Here is a 15,962-nt window from a genome sequence, read left to right on the forward strand (position 1 = left end):
TTAGCAAGCTGGACTAAACTCATCATACACAGAAATCATATTGCAGACTGATGAGCAAAAAATAATTAAACAGAACTTAGCTTCTCCTGAAGAGACTGAAACCGAAGATAATCAGGAGTAATCAGAATAGCACTGAGTACATTGACATCCGGCAACAAGTGGAAGTGAAACAGAGCTAAATAGGAAACTCCCAAGTGAATAACGAGGCAGCTGATCAGCCACAGACCCGCAGGATAACAAACAAAGCCACCAGGGGGAGCCCAAAACAAGTCACACAATACCACTTGTGACCACAAGAGGGAGCCTGAAAACAGAGTTCACAACAGTACCCCCCCCCTTGAGGAGGGGTCACCGAACCCTCATCAAAACCCCCAGGGCGATCAGGGTGAGCCACATGGAAGGCACGAACCAAATCGGCCGCATGAACATCAGAGGCGACAACCCAGGAATTATCCTCCTGACCATAGCCCTTCCATTTAACCAAATACTGAAGCCTCCGTCTAGAAATACGAGAATCCAAGATCTTCTCCACCACGTATTCCAATTCTCCCTCAACCAGCACAGGGGCAGGAGGCTCAACCGGAGGACCCACAGGCACCACATACCTCCGCAACAACGACCGATGAAACACATTATGAATAGCAAACGATGCTGGGAGGTCCAAACGAAATGACACAGGGTTAAGGACTTCCAAAATCTTATAAGGACCGATAAACCGAGGCTTGAACTTAGGAGAGGAGACCTTCATAGGAACAAAGCGAGAAGACAACCACACCAAGTCCCCAACGTGAAGTCGGGGACCCACACAGCGACGGCGGTTGGCAAAGCGCTGAGCCTTCTCTTGTGACAGCTTCAAATTGTCCACAACATGATTCCAAATCTGATGCAACCTATCCACCACAACATCCACTCCAGGACAGTCAGAAGGCTCCACCTGACCCGTGGAAAAACGAGGATGAAACCCCGAATTACAAAAAAAAGGAGAAACCAAAGTAGCAGAACTAGCCTGATTATTAAGGGCAAACTCGGCCAACGGCAAAAAAGTCACCCAGTCGTCCTGATCAGCAGAAACAAAACATCTCAAATAGGTTTCCAAGGTCTGATTAGTTCGTTCGGTTTGGCCATTCGTCTGAGGATGGAAGGCCGACGAAAAAGACAAATCAATGCCCATCTTAGCGCAAAAGGTCCGCCAAAATCTAGACACAAACTGGGATCCTCTGTCGGAAACAATATTTTCAGGGATCCCATGCAAACGAACCACATTTTGAAAAAACAGCGGAACCAACTCGGAGGAGGAAGGCAACCTAGGCAAGGGCACCAAATGGACCATCTTAGAAAAACGATCACACACCACCCAGATGACAGACATTCTCTGAGAGACAGGGAGATCTGAAATAAAATCCATGGAAATGTGCATTCAAGGCCTCTTCGGGACAGTCAAAGGTAACAGCAAACCACTGGCACGAGAACAGCAAGGCTTAGCCCGAGCACAAATTCCACAAGACTGCACAAAGGAACGAACATCCCGCGACAAGGAAGGCCACCAAAAGGACCTGGCCACCAAATCTCTGGTACCAAATATTGCAGGATGGCCCGCCAACACTGAAGAATGAACCTCGGAAATAACTCTGCTGGTCCATCTATCCGGGACAAACAGTCTCTCCGGTGGACAACGGTCAGGTCTATCCGCCTGAAACTCCTGCAGCACTCGTCGCAAATCTGGGGAGATGGCAGACAAAACCACCCCTTCTCTGAGAATACCAGCCGGCTCTGAATCTCCAGGAGAGTCAGGCACAAAACTCCTAGAAAGAGCATCAGCCTTTACATTCTTCGAACCAGGCAGGTACGAGACCACGAAATCAAAACGAGAGAAAAACAACAACCAACGAGCCTGTCCAGGATTCAGCCGCTTGGCCGACTCGAGATAAATCAGATTCTTGTGATCAGTCAAGACCACCACACGATGCTTAGCTCCCTCGAGCCAATGTCGCCACTCCTCAAATGCCCACTTCATAGCCAACAACTCCCGATTACCGACATCATAATTCCGCTCGGCAGGCGAAAACTTTCTTGAAAAGAAAGCACATGGCTTCATCACAGAGCCATCGGCGCTTCTCTGCGACAAAACAGCCCCCGCTCCAATCTCGGAAGCATCAACCTCGACCTGGAAAGGAAGAGAGACATCTGGCTGACATAAGACCGGAGCCGAAGAAAACCGGCGCTTCAGCTCCCGAAAGGCCTCCACAGCCGCAGGAGACCAGTTAGTAACATCAGAACCTTTCTTGGTCAAATCCGTCAAAGGCTTAACAACACCAGAAAAATTAGCGATGAAGCGACGGTAAAAATTAGCAAAACCCAAGAACTTCTGAAGACTCTTATCAGATGTAGGCTGCGTCCAGTCATGAATAGCCTGAACCTTGACTGGGTCCATCTCAATAGTAGAAGGAGAAAAAATGAAACCCAAATAAGAAACCTTCTGGACTCCAAAAAGACATTTTGAGCCCTTCACAAATAAAGCATTGGCACGCAGGACCTGAAACACCATCCTGACCTGCTTAACATGGGACTCCCAATCATCAGAAAAAAACAGAATATCATCCAGATACACAATCATAAATTTATCCAGATATTCGCGGAAGATGTCGTGCATAAAAGACTGAAAGACAGAAGGAGCGTTAGAAAGTCCAAAAGGCATCACCAAGTACTCAAAATGGCCTTCGGGCGTATTAAATGCAGTTTTCCATTCATCACCCTGCTTAATACGCACAAGGTTATACGCACCACGAAGATCTATCTTGGTGAACCAACTAGACCCCTAAATGCGAGCAAACAGATCAGATAACAATGGCAAAGGATACTGAAATTTGACCGTGATTTTATTTAGAAGGCGATAATCAATACAAGGTCTCAGAGAACCATCCTTCTTAGCCACAAAAAAGAACCCCGCACCAAGAGGGGAGGAGGAGGGGCGAATAAGTCCTTTCTCCAAAGACTCCTTTATATAACTCCGCATGGCAGCATGCTCCGGCACTGACAAATTGAAAAGTCGTCCCTTAGGAATCTTACTACCAGGAATCAAATTTATAGCACAATCACAATCCCTATGAGGAGGTAGAGAACTGAGTTTGGGCTCATCAAATACATCCTGGTAGTCTGACAAAAACGCAGGGACTTCAGAAGGAGTGGATGAAGCAATTGACACCACAGGAGCGTCACCATGAATTCCCTGACAACCCCAACTTGACACAGACATTGCTTTCCAATCCAGGACTGGATTATGAGTCTGCAACCATGGCAGACCCAACACGACAACATCATGCAAATTATGCAGCACAAGAAAGCGAATCACCTCCTGATGAACAGGAGTCATGCACATGGTCACTTGTGTCCAGTACTGAGGTTTATTCGTAGCCAATGGCGTAGCATCAATTCCCCTTAGTGGAATAGGGAATTTTAAAGGCTCCAAAACAAAACCACAGCGCCTGGCAAATGACAAGTCCATCAGACTCAGGGCAGCACCTGAATCTACAAAAGCCATAACCGGGTAAGATGACAAGGAACAAATCAGGGTAACAGACAAAATGAACTTAGGCTGTAAAGTACCAATGGTGACAGATTTATCAACCTTTTTTTTGCGCTTAGAGCATGCTGAGATAACATGAGCTGAGTCACCACAGTAAAAGCACAACCCATTTTGCCGTCTATAATTTTGCCGTTCACTTCTGCTCAGAATTCTATCACATTGCATAGACTCAGGTGTCTGTTCAGAAGACACCGCCAAATAGTGCACAGGTTTGCGCTCCTGCAAACGCCGATCAATCTGAATGGCCAGAGTCATTGACTCATTCAGACCTGCAGGCGTAGGGAACCCCACCATGACATTCTTATTGGCCTCAGAAAGACCTTTTCTGAAATTTGCAGCCAGGGCACACTCATTCCACTGAGTAAGCACCGACCATTTCCGAAATTTCTGGCAGTACACCTCTGCTTCATCTTGCCCCTGAGAGAGGGCCAACAACGCTTTTTCAGCCTGGTTCTCAAGATTAGGTTCCTCATAGAGCAATCCAAGGGCCAGAAAAAACGCATCAACACTGAGCAATGCCGGATCCCCTGGCGCCAATGCGAAGGCCCAATCTTGAGGGTCACCACGCAAGAAAGAAATTATAATTTTAACTTGCTGAACGGAATCACCAGAGGAACGAGGTTTCAAAGAAAGAAACAATTTACAATTGTTCTTAAAATTCAGGAACCTAGATCTATCTCCAGAAAACAACTCCGGAATAGGTATTCTAGGCTCTGACATAGGACTGTGAACAACAAAATCCTGAATACTTTGTACCCTTGCAGCAAGATGATCTACACTGGAGGCCAAACTCTGAATATCCATATCAGCAGCTGAGTTCAGAGCCACACCAAGATTAAGAGGAGGAGAGAAGCTAGACACACAGCAGCTAGACACACGGCAAAAAAAAAAAAAAAATTCTCAAGGCTTCTTTTCTCCTGCTTCTGCCATGCAATTAACACTTTACCGGCCGGCTGTACTGTTATGATCCTAGTGGCAAGGATCGCAAGTAGGACTAGCTAAGTAACTAAACTGACTGCAAACTCTGGGGAAGTGGTAACTGAAATGACCGCAACCTGATCTTATCCGCAAACAACTATAGGCAGATGTGGAACGTTACCTGAAAATCCTAGACGTCTCTTCACGGCCTGAGAAACTGACTATTCCTAGAGGGAACGAAAGTCCTCACTTGCCTCAGTGAAATGACCCCAAAGATATAGAATAGCCCCCCACAAATATTAACGGTGAGTTAAGGGGAAAGCACAAACGCAGAGATGAAATTAGATTTAGCAAATGAGGCCCGCTAACACTAGAAAGCAGAAAATAGAAAGGGAACTGTGCGGTCAATTAAAAACCCTATTCAAAATATCCACGCAGAGCTCGCTCGAGCCCCCGCACCAACTAATGGTGCGGGGGAAGCTACTCTGTACCCCAGAGCAAACCAGCAGAAGAAATCACATATTAGCAAGCTGGACTAAACTCATCATACACAGAAATCATATTGCAGACTGATGAGCAAAAAATAATTAAACAGAACTTAGCTTCTCCTGAAGAGACTGAAACCGAAGATAATCAGGAGTAATCAGAATAGCACTGAGTACATTGACAGCCGGCAACAAGTGGAAGTGAAACAGAGCTAAATAGGAAACTCCCAAGTGAATAACGAGGCAGCTGATCAGCCACAGACCCGCAGGATAACAAACAAAGCCACCAGTGGGAGCCCAAAACAAAAGTCACACAATACCACCTGTGACCACAAGAGGGAGCCTGAAAACAGAGTTCACAACAGCAACCCTTCTCTGAGAACAAATCCGCGAAATCAAGCAGTGACTCAGGAATGCTTTGAGTCACAGCAGACACACATGTGGCCTGGCAAAATCCGCTCCACTGAATTATGTCCTGAGTTTTCCAGTCAATAACCGGGTTGTGCATAGATAACCATGGAAAACCCAGAACCATTTGTGCAGGAAGATTACTGAGCACCCTACATGTAACCTGCTCAGAATGTAGGACCCCAATGTGAATTTTAACCTCAGCCACAAACTCAGTAATCTCCCCCTGTGGGAGAGGGATAGCATTGATTGTGACCACCCGGATAGGATGAGGCAATTTTTCGACCGTGAACCCGGCCGTGCGCGCAAACTCCTCATTAATGAGATTAGTGGCCGAACCACTATCCACGAAAACAGTGATTGGCAGCTCTCTGCCAGCGACCATAACTCTGGCAGGGAGCCTACATTGAGAGACCACCATGGAGGATATGCATAAGCTCAGATTGGCCTCCTCCACTCCCTCTGAGCTTAGTAGTTTTCTGCCGTTGCCCTTTATTTTAGAAAACAGAGGACAAGCATTTACATAATGCCCCTTTTTACCACAGCAAAAACAGAGTCCCTGCTTCCTGAGCGAGGGGGCTTGATGACGCGACACCCCTGCGATTTGCATAGACTCCGTGGGCTCACCTGCAGCAACCTCACGTGCACCTTCAACCTTCCCCATAGGCGGCGTCTCTAGCACCCCCTGACGCAAACGGTGATCAATGCGGACAACAAGACTCATGGCAGATAGACAATGGCATTGAAGCTGATGCTCCTCTCTTCTCTTCTTCACACAGGTCATTTTTCCATCATCCATTTGTGTGCTGACTGCAAGTGTGAACAGATCCATATTTAGCAAGCTTTGCTCATGGTAATTTTTCCATCATCCATTTGTGTTCTGACGGCAAGTGTGAACAGATCCATATTTAGCAAGCTTTGCTCATGGTAATTTTTCCATCATCCATTTGTGTGCTGACGGCAAGTGTGAACAGATCCATATTTAGCAAGCTTTGCTCATGGTAATTTTTCCATCATCCATTTGTGTGCTGACGGCAAGTGTGAACAGATCCATATTTAGCAAGCTTTGCTCATGGTAATTTTTCCATCATCCATTTGTGTGCTGACGGCAAGTGTGAACAGATCCATATTTAGCAACTTTGCTCATGGTAATTTTTCCATCATCCATTTGTGTGCTGACGGCAAGTGTGAACAGATCCATATTTAGCAAGCTTTGCTCATGATAATTTTTCCATCATCCATTTGTGTGCTGACGGCAAGTGTGAACAGATCCATATTTAGCAAGCTTTGCTCATGGTAATTTTTTCATCATCCATTTGTGTGCTGATGGCAAGTGTGAACAGATCCATAGTTAGCAAGCTTTGCTCATGGTAATTTTTCCATCATCCATTTGTGTGCTGACTGCAAGTGTGAACAGATCCATATTTAGCAAGCTTTGCTAATGGTAATTTTTCCATCATCCATTTGTGTGCTGACTGCAAGTGTGAACAGATCCATATTTAGCAAGCTTTGCTCATGGTAATTTTTCCATCGCTCCTGTGGTTTTTTTTTTTTTTTTTTTCTCTGCCTTTGGTCTCTGATTCAAAGTGTTCAAAGTTATCTTTTTTTTCCCCACTGTTTTATGGCCTTGCTCCGCATTGGTTATTTACCCCGCATAGTAATGACTAGTGTTGAGCATTCCGATACCGCAAGTATCGGGTATCGGCCGATACTTGCGGTATCGGAATTCCGATACTGAGTTCTGATACCTTTGTGATATCAGAAATCGGAATCGGATCCATAATCATGTAAAAAATAAAGAATTAAAAAAAAAAATATGGATATACTCACCTCTCCGGCGGCCCCTGGACCTTACCACTGTAAGGGCTGTCCCACATGTCCAGATAATTGCGGTACCGGAAAAAATCGGTACCGGAGTTATCCGTGTCCGTGTGCCCGTGAGCTCACGTAGGCCATACGTGCGGCACACGTGTGCCGCCCGTGTGGCGAGTGGGTACCACACGGAGCGTGTGGTACCCACGCGTGTGGTACACTGCATCGTGCTGAAGCCGCGATTCATATCTTCTGTGCAGCAGCGTTTGCTGCATAGAAGATATGAATAATAGTGTTTAAAAGAAAGGTCTATCTGTCCGCCACCCCCCCACCCCCTGTGCACCCCCCGCTGTTCTGAAAATACTCACCCGCGTCCCTTGTTGGCTGTCAATGCTTCCTGGTCTGGCCGCGCCTTCTACTGTATGCGGTCACGTGGGGCCACTCATTTACAGTCATGAATAGGCGGCTCCACCCCTATGGGAGGTGGAGCCACATATTCATGAGTCTAATCGGCGGCCCCACGTGACCGCATACAGTAGAAGGGCCGGCCAGCACAGGACACTGCGAGGGAGGCGGGTGAGTATTTTCAGAACAGCGGGGGGGCGCACAGGGGGTGGGAGGGCGGCGGACACATAGATCTTTCTTTTAAACACTATTATTCATATCTTCTATGCAGCAAACGCTGCTGCAGAGAAGATATGAATGGCGGATTCAGCACCATGTGGGGGGGGGACAGCGCTTAATGTAGCGCTGTCTCCTGCATGCCACAGGGACTGCACACGGAGACCGTCCGTGTGTGGTCCGTGTTTTACACGGACCCATTGACTTTAATGGGTCCGTGTAATACGTGCGCTCCCACGAACACTGACATGTCTCCGTGTTTGGCACACGGAGACACGGTCCACAAAAAATCAATGACATCTGCACAGATGCATTGATTTTTATGGGTCTACGTGTGTCAGTGTCTCCGGTACGTGAGGAAACTGTCACCTCACGTACCGGAGCCACTGACGTGTGAAACCGGCCTAACTGGCAGCCTCCGTTCCTAAAAATGAGCGCGTGAAGGGCCTTCGATTACGTCGCGGCTTCTGATTGGTCGCGTGTCGCTCATGTGACTGCTCACGCGACCAATCACAGGCCGCGACGTCATCGCAGGTCCTAAACTCCTCATTGAGGAGTTTAGGGCCTGCGATGACGTCGCGGCCTGTGATTGGTCGCATGAGCGGTCACATGAGCGGCACGCGACCAATCACATGCTGCGACGTCATCGAAGGTCTTAAACTGCTCATTCTTAGGAACGGAGGCTGTCGGTTACAATCGGTAAGGTCCAGGGGCCCCCGGACGGGTGAGTATATCCATATTTTTTATTTTAATTCTTTATTTTTTACATGAATATGGATCCCAGGGCCTGAAGGAGAGTTTCCTCTCCTTCGGACCCTGGGAACCATCCAGGATACCTTCCGATACTTGAGTCCCATTGACTTGTATTGGTATCGGGTATCGGTATCGGCGATATCCGATATTTTTCGGGTATCGGCCGATACTATCCGATACCGATACTTTCAAGTATCGGAAGGTATCGCTCAACACTAGTAATGACTGCTCTGGCCTTATGCTATTTGGTTAATTGCTGATTGTGGCCATTTGGTTTCTGATGCTAGCAGTCATTTCATTTCATATATATTTAGTCTGGCTGGGATAGCCCGCGTGCGCAACAGTTTAAAGTGCTTGGCAGTTAGACAATGGCAGTTGGACAGGGCAGGAGACAGGTAAGGTGCATACGTTTATCAAACTATCATTCTTCTTGGTCACTCATACTACATTATGCGTTGATCATATCAATCTACTTCTTATTTGATTCAACTTCTGCTTTCTCACAACTCGCCCGCCCTTTAACACATTCTGGTCACTCACTCTATATCCACCCCTCCCTTCTCCCCTCTCCCATGTATAACTCTGAGGCTCTACTGACATTTCTTACCCACTCCAAACCAGCCACTACCGCCATACAGCACTCAAAACGTTCATACAAATCATCCCACCACCTGCTCTTTCTGTTTTTTCTCCTTCTACTAGTTGCAGGTGACATCTCCCCGAACCCTGGCCCCCCCCCCCTCCACCAGCATACATTACTCTCCTCCAGCTGCATATAGAAACCCTGCTAATCTTATTAACATTCAGTGCATGCCTTCTCCTATGGCTTTCCAATGTGCACTCTGGAATAGGGTTGAGCGAAACGGATCGGTCATTTTCATAAATCGCCGACTTTTGGCAAAGTCGGGTTTCATGAAACCCGACCTGATCCCAGCGTGGGATCGGCCATGCGGTACACGATCTTCGCACCAAAGTCGCGTTTCCTATGACGCTTAAAGCGCCATTTCTCAGCCAATGAAGGTGCACGCAGAGTGTGGGCAGCGTGATGACAAAGGTCCTGGTCCCCACCATCTTAGAGAAGGGCATGGCAGTGATTGGCTTGCTTTCTGTGGCGTCACAGGGGCTATAAAGGGGTGTTCCCGCTGACCGCCATCTTACTGCTGCTGATCTGAGCGTAGGGAGAGGATGCTGCCGCTTCGTTAGAAGCAGAGATAGCGTTAGGCAGGGTAAATTAACCCCCAAACCACTTGTGCTGTAGCGATTTCCACTGTCCAACACCACCTTTTCTTTTTGGGACAGTGGAGGCTCGATTTCTGTGCAACAGCTCTGTAGGTTATAAGGCTCCCTGATAGCTGCGTTGCTGTGTGTACGCCGCTGTGCAAACCAACTGCTTTTTTCAAAGCACAAATCCTGTTGCTCCTTCCTTTCTGCACAGCTATCTTGTTTTTGTCCACACTTTTGACTTTTGTGTGCAGCAGTCCTTTTTATTGCTGCCTGACATACTTTTCTGAGATAACTGTAGGGAGATAGTAATTGTAGTACAGTCCCTTTTTTTTTTTTTTTTTGTTATATCTCTTCAAGCCACTTTTTGCCACAGAAAATATACTCTAATACAGTGGCCCAGATTTATTCACAATTCTCCCAGAAAAAAAAATAAAAGTGGGAGATTAAGATTGTCAAAGCTGCATTAGTGGCAGTCCTGTGTGTGGCATCTGTCTTTGTTTTTCTGCCACAGAAAACCTACTGTATAACAGTGGGCCTGATTTCTTCACAATTCTCCCAGAAAAAAAAGTAAAAATGGGAGATTAAGATTGGCAAATCTGCATTAGTGCCAGTCCTGTGTGTGGCATCTGTCTTTGTTTTTCTGCCACAGAAAACCTACTGTATAACAGTGGGCCAGATTAAATCACTTGTCTTACATATCCCCCCAAAAAATTAAAATAAAGGGAGAATAATCTTACCAAACCTGTGCATCTGTGCGAGTGCTGTCTGTGGTATCTGTCAGTCATTTTGTGCCACAGGAACTATACCGTGATATAGTGGGCCTGATTCAATCCCTTGTCTCCCACATCAAAAAAAAGAGGGACATTTCTATTGCCAGTGTGTGCATCTGCGTCAGTCCGGTTAGTGCCATATCTGCCAGCCTCTTTCTGCCAATCAAACTGTCTACTGTTATACAGTGGGCCTGATTTTTCCCTGCATTCTCCCACACATAAAGAGGGACATTTTTATTGCCAGTGTGTGCATCTGCGTCACTCCTGTTAGTGCCATATCTGCCAGCCTCTTTCTGCCAATCAAACAGTGTAGTGTAATACAGTGGGCCTGATTTTTCACTGCATTCTACCACACAAAAAAATGGACATTTCTATTGCCAGTGTGTGCATCTGCGTCAGTCCTGTCAGTGTCATATCTGCCAGCCTCTTTCTGCCAATCAAACAGTGTAGTGTAATACAGTGGGCCTGATTTTTCCCTGCATTCTCCCACACATAAAGAGGGACATTTCTATTGCCAGTGTGTGCATCTGCGTCAGTCCTGTTAGTGCCATATCTGCCAGCCTCTTTCTGCCAATCAAACAGTGTAGTGTAATACAGTGGGCCTGATTTTTTTCCTGCATTCTCCCACACATAAAAAAGGGAGATTTACATTCACAACAAGTTCACGTACACCTTGTACCTGGTTTTACAGGACCACATAACAGTTGTTAGTTTGATAACATTTTTGTGAAGAATGAGGAAGTCTGGTGGAAGAGGTCGTGGCCGTGGGCGTTCATTGCCAGCTGGTAATGATGGTAGTGGTGGTGGTCGTGGAGCATCAGGTGGTCGTGGGAAAAGCAATATAGCCCCTAAGTCTCGAGTTGTTGAACCAGCGTCATCGTCTGGCTACACAAGGCCTCGAAGGCTCCCTTTTCTGGGAGTAGGAAAACCGCTTTTGAAGCCGGAGCAGGAGGAACAAGTATTGGCTTTCATTGCTGACTCTGCCTCTAGCTCTTTCACCTCCTCCACGGAAAGTGCCAAATGTTGAAGCAGTGCATCGTCAGTGGATGTTCCCGGTCAGGAACAAGTCGCTTCCTTGTGTCCTTCGCCCAGAACAACAGTAAAGGATGCGTGAGGCGACACAACAGGTTACTCCATGGAGCTCTTTACACATACCATGCCTGGGTTAGAAAGGGAAATTGTTAACAGGCCATGCCCATTACAAGATGAATCGGACATGGAGTGCACAGATGCACAGCCACAGCCAGATTATTATGCTGTTCCTTTGACTCAGATCAGAACATTGCCCTCGCAGTGTACTGATACAGAATCTGACCCCGATGAGACTATGGAGCCCTGTCACGAATGCTATAGCACCGGCTTACACGGTGACCCAGAGGAAGGTGCACAGGACATAGAAGAGGAGGTCATAGATGACCCAGTTGTTGACCCTGATTGGCAGCCATTGGGGGAACAGGGTGCAGGCGGCAGTAGCTCTGAAGCGGAGGAGGAGGAGCCGCAGCAGTCATCATCAACATCACAACAGGTTCCATCTGGCAGGCCCGTATCTGGCCAAAAACGTGTGGCTAAACCAAAACCAGTTGTAGGACAGCGTGGCCGTCCAGTTAAAGTAGCTCAGTGTGCAATGCCTGAAGAGGTATCCGATAGTAGGAAGAGTGCAGTCTGGCATTTTTTTAACCAAGATCCCAATGATCAGTGCAAAGTCATCTGTAAGAAATGCTCAAGGACCTTCAGCAGAGGTCAGAATGTTCAAAATCTAAATACAAGTTGCATGCGTAGACATTTAACCACCATGCACTTGCAAGCCTGGACAAACTACCAAACGTCCCTTAACGTTGTAGCACCCTCTCACAATGAAGCTAGTCAGCAACGCGACATCCCTTCCCTCACTGTAAGCCCACCGTTTACCACACCACCTGCAGGTAATGTGGCGGATTCGTCGCAAGGCCAAAGCAGTCATGGAATCACCAGGTTCGTGGTAGCAAAAACTGTATGTAGGGCAACAGCAAGAATACCATCACCAACCCTCTGTCAGTCACCCATGTCCACCGGCACCCCCGCTAGTTCCACCCTATGCAGCTCTCCAGTCCAGCTCACCCTACATGAGACTCTCATTAGGAAAAGGAAGTACTCATCCTCGCATCCGCGTACACAGGGTTTGAACTCCCACATTGCTAGACTAATCTCGTTAGAGATGATGCCATACTGGTTAGTTGAAAGCGAAGCTTTCAAAGCCCTGATGGACTACGCTGTACCACGCTACGAGCTACCCAGTCGACACTTCTTTTCCAGAAAAGCCATCCCAGCCCTCCACCAGCATGTAAAAGACTGCATTGTCCATGCGCTCAGGCAATCTGTGAGTAGAAAGGTGCACCTGACAACAGATGCATGGACCAGTAGGCATGGCCAGGGGCGTTACGGCTCCATCACGGCACACTGGGTTAATGTGGTGGATGCAGGGTCCACAAGGGACAGTAATATTGGGACAATTCTGCCTAGCCCACGGTCTAGGAAACAGTTGGCTGTAGGCGTTCGTCACCCCTCCTCCTCCTCATCCTCCAGCAGAAGCGAGAGCTCTTCTACAGACCGCAGTCGCACGACCACTCCATCCGCAGTTGCCACTGTAGCACACGAGGTGTCCAATTATGGAACAGCTAGTGGCAAGCGTCAGCAGGCTGTTTTGGCAATGAAGTGTTTGGGCGACAACAGACACACCACGGAAGTTCTGTCCGAGTTCTTGCAGCAAGAAACTCAGTCATGGCTGGGCACTGTACATCTTGAGGCAGGCAAGGTAGTGAGTGATAACAGAAGGAACTTTATGGCAGCCATAGCCCTTTCACAACTGAAACACATTCCTTGCCTGGCTCACACCTTAAACCTGGTGGTGCAGTGCTTCCTGAAAAGTTATCCGGGATTATCCGACCTGCTGCTGAAAGTGCGCAGACTTTGCTCTCATATCCGTCGTTCGCCTGTACACTCCAGCCGTATGCAGAACCATCAGCGGTCTTTGAACCTTCCCCAGCATCGCCTAATCATCGACGTTGCAACAAGGTGGAACTCCACACTGCACATGCTTCATAGAATGTGCGAACAGAGGCGTGCTGTTATGTATTTGTGGGAGGATACACATACACGGGCAGGCAGTTGGATGGCAGACATGGAGTTGTCAGCTGTGCAGTGGTCGAAGCTCCAAGACCTGTGTCAAGTCCTTCAGTGTTTTGAGGAATGCACATGGCTGGTTAGTGCAGACAATGCCGTAATAAGCATGAGCATCCCCCTAATGCGTCTGCTGATGCAAAGTTTGACGCACATAAAGGAACAGGCATCTGCAGCCGAGGTTGAGGGAAGCCTTGATGACAGTCAGCCATTGTCTGCTCAGGGAAGTCTACAGGACGAGGTGGCGGGCGAAGAGGAGGAGGACGAGGAGGATGATGGGGATGAGTATTTTTGGGATGAGGAAGCTTCTCAGGGGGCAATAGAAACTGCTGGAGGTGCAAGGCTGGGTTCAGGGTTTTTGAGGGAGAAAAGTGACGTTGATTTGCCAGAAAGTGCTCCTCATCCCAGCATATGCACTGACTTGACAACTGGAACATTGGCCCAAATGGCGGATTATGCCTTGTGTATCCTCAAAAGGGACCCACGCAATATAAAAGTGATGACCGATGACGATTACTGGTTGGCCTGCCTCCTTGATCCTCGCTATAAAGGCAAATTGCAAAATATCATGCCACATGAGAATCTCGAACAGATATTGGCAACCAAACAAGCTACTCTTGTAGACCGTTTGATTCAGGCATTCCCAGCACACAGCGCCGGTGATGGTTCTCACACGAGCTGCAGGGGGCAACAGGGCAGAGGTGTTAGAGTTGCACAAATCAGAAGTGGCGTAGGACAGAGGGGTTTTCTGACCAGGTTGTGGAGTGATTTCGCAATGACCGCAGACACGACAGGTACAGCAGCATCCTTTCAAAGTGACAGGAGACAACATTTGTCCAGTATGGTTACTAACTATTTTTCCTCCATTGCCGATGTTCTCCCTCAACCGTCATTCCCCTTTGATTACTGGGCATCCAAAATAGACACCTGGCCTGAATTAGCCGAATATGCATTGCAGGAGCTTGCTTGCCCAGCAGCTAGTGTGCTATCAGAAAGAGTATTCAGTGCTGCTGGTTCAATACTGACCGAAAAAAGGACTCGTCTGGCTACCCAAAATGTTGATGATCTAAGCTTCATTAAAATGAACCACTCATGGATTTCAAATTATTTTGCCCCACCTTTCCCGGCTGACACATAAATTTCCTGTAAAAAGGTCTTGCTTTGGGACTGGTGTTACTGGCTGTTCCAATCTCTTAATTAGCAGCTGCTGTTTGTCCAGCATACGACATGTTTACACCTCCCTAAATGGCCTAACTCCCCCCACGGGTCCGTGGTCTCGCCACTTGTCGCAAGCACCCGTCAGAGTGCCGTTTGTCTGAAGAGGTGGGTGTGCCCACTTTTGGTCGACGGCACTGGCACTGGGTCCCTCATAGTACAATGAAGTGTCTCTGGCGGTGGTGGTGCGCACCCAACGTCAGACACACTGTTGTAACATGAGGGGCCCTGGGCTTGTACTGCCGGCCAGGAGAGAGTGTCCCCCTCAAGGTCAAACAGTGCTCTACCACTGGCAAAATTATCTGTCGCTGCTCCACCACTGTTTAGTCTATGCGCTGAAATCCTTCAATGCCTGGCACAGACAATAACAATTTGTTGACATGTATGATGCTAGTTAAAATAGTCAGGGGCCCTGTCCTACATTTACACCAGTAAATACTTTGAGCCCAATTACAATGTCTGAAAGTCAGCATAGAAGCACACCCCTGTACCTAAGTATGCCACCCTTTTTTTTTCTTTTAGTTTTTTTTTTTGGGGATACATTAACATCAATTTAGGTTTTGGGACTCGGAGTACTTACTGTGTCAGACACTCCTTCCAATTGTCCTCCGCTGACCACACCAATGCTGCCTGTGTACCCATGCCACCTAATGGAAGCTGCATCGAGCCTATTTTAGTATTTTAGGCCTAGGAAGTCTGTCTGCGGTCCCTCCTTCCAATTGTCCTCCGCTGACCACACCAATGCTGCTTGAGTACCCCTGCCACCTAATGGAAGCTGCATAGAGCCTATTTTAGTATTTTAGGCCTAAGAAGTCTGTCTGCAGTCCCTCCTTCCAATTGTCCTCCACTGACCACACCAATGCTGCCTGTGTACCCCTGTAACTAATTTAAAAATGCATAGAGCCAGCCAACTTTTTTAGTTAACACATAGTACCTTTGTCTGTCTGCGGCGCCACTCAATCACGCTGTCCTCCACTGAAAAAGCTCAACTTCAACCTTCAGGCTCTCATTAAGTAT

This window comes from Ranitomeya variabilis, chromosome 5, assembly GCF_051348905.1.
Source record: "Ranitomeya variabilis isolate aRanVar5 chromosome 5, aRanVar5.hap1, whole genome shotgun sequence".
Lineage (NCBI taxonomy): Eukaryota > Metazoa > Chordata > Amphibia > Anura > Dendrobatidae > Ranitomeya > Ranitomeya variabilis.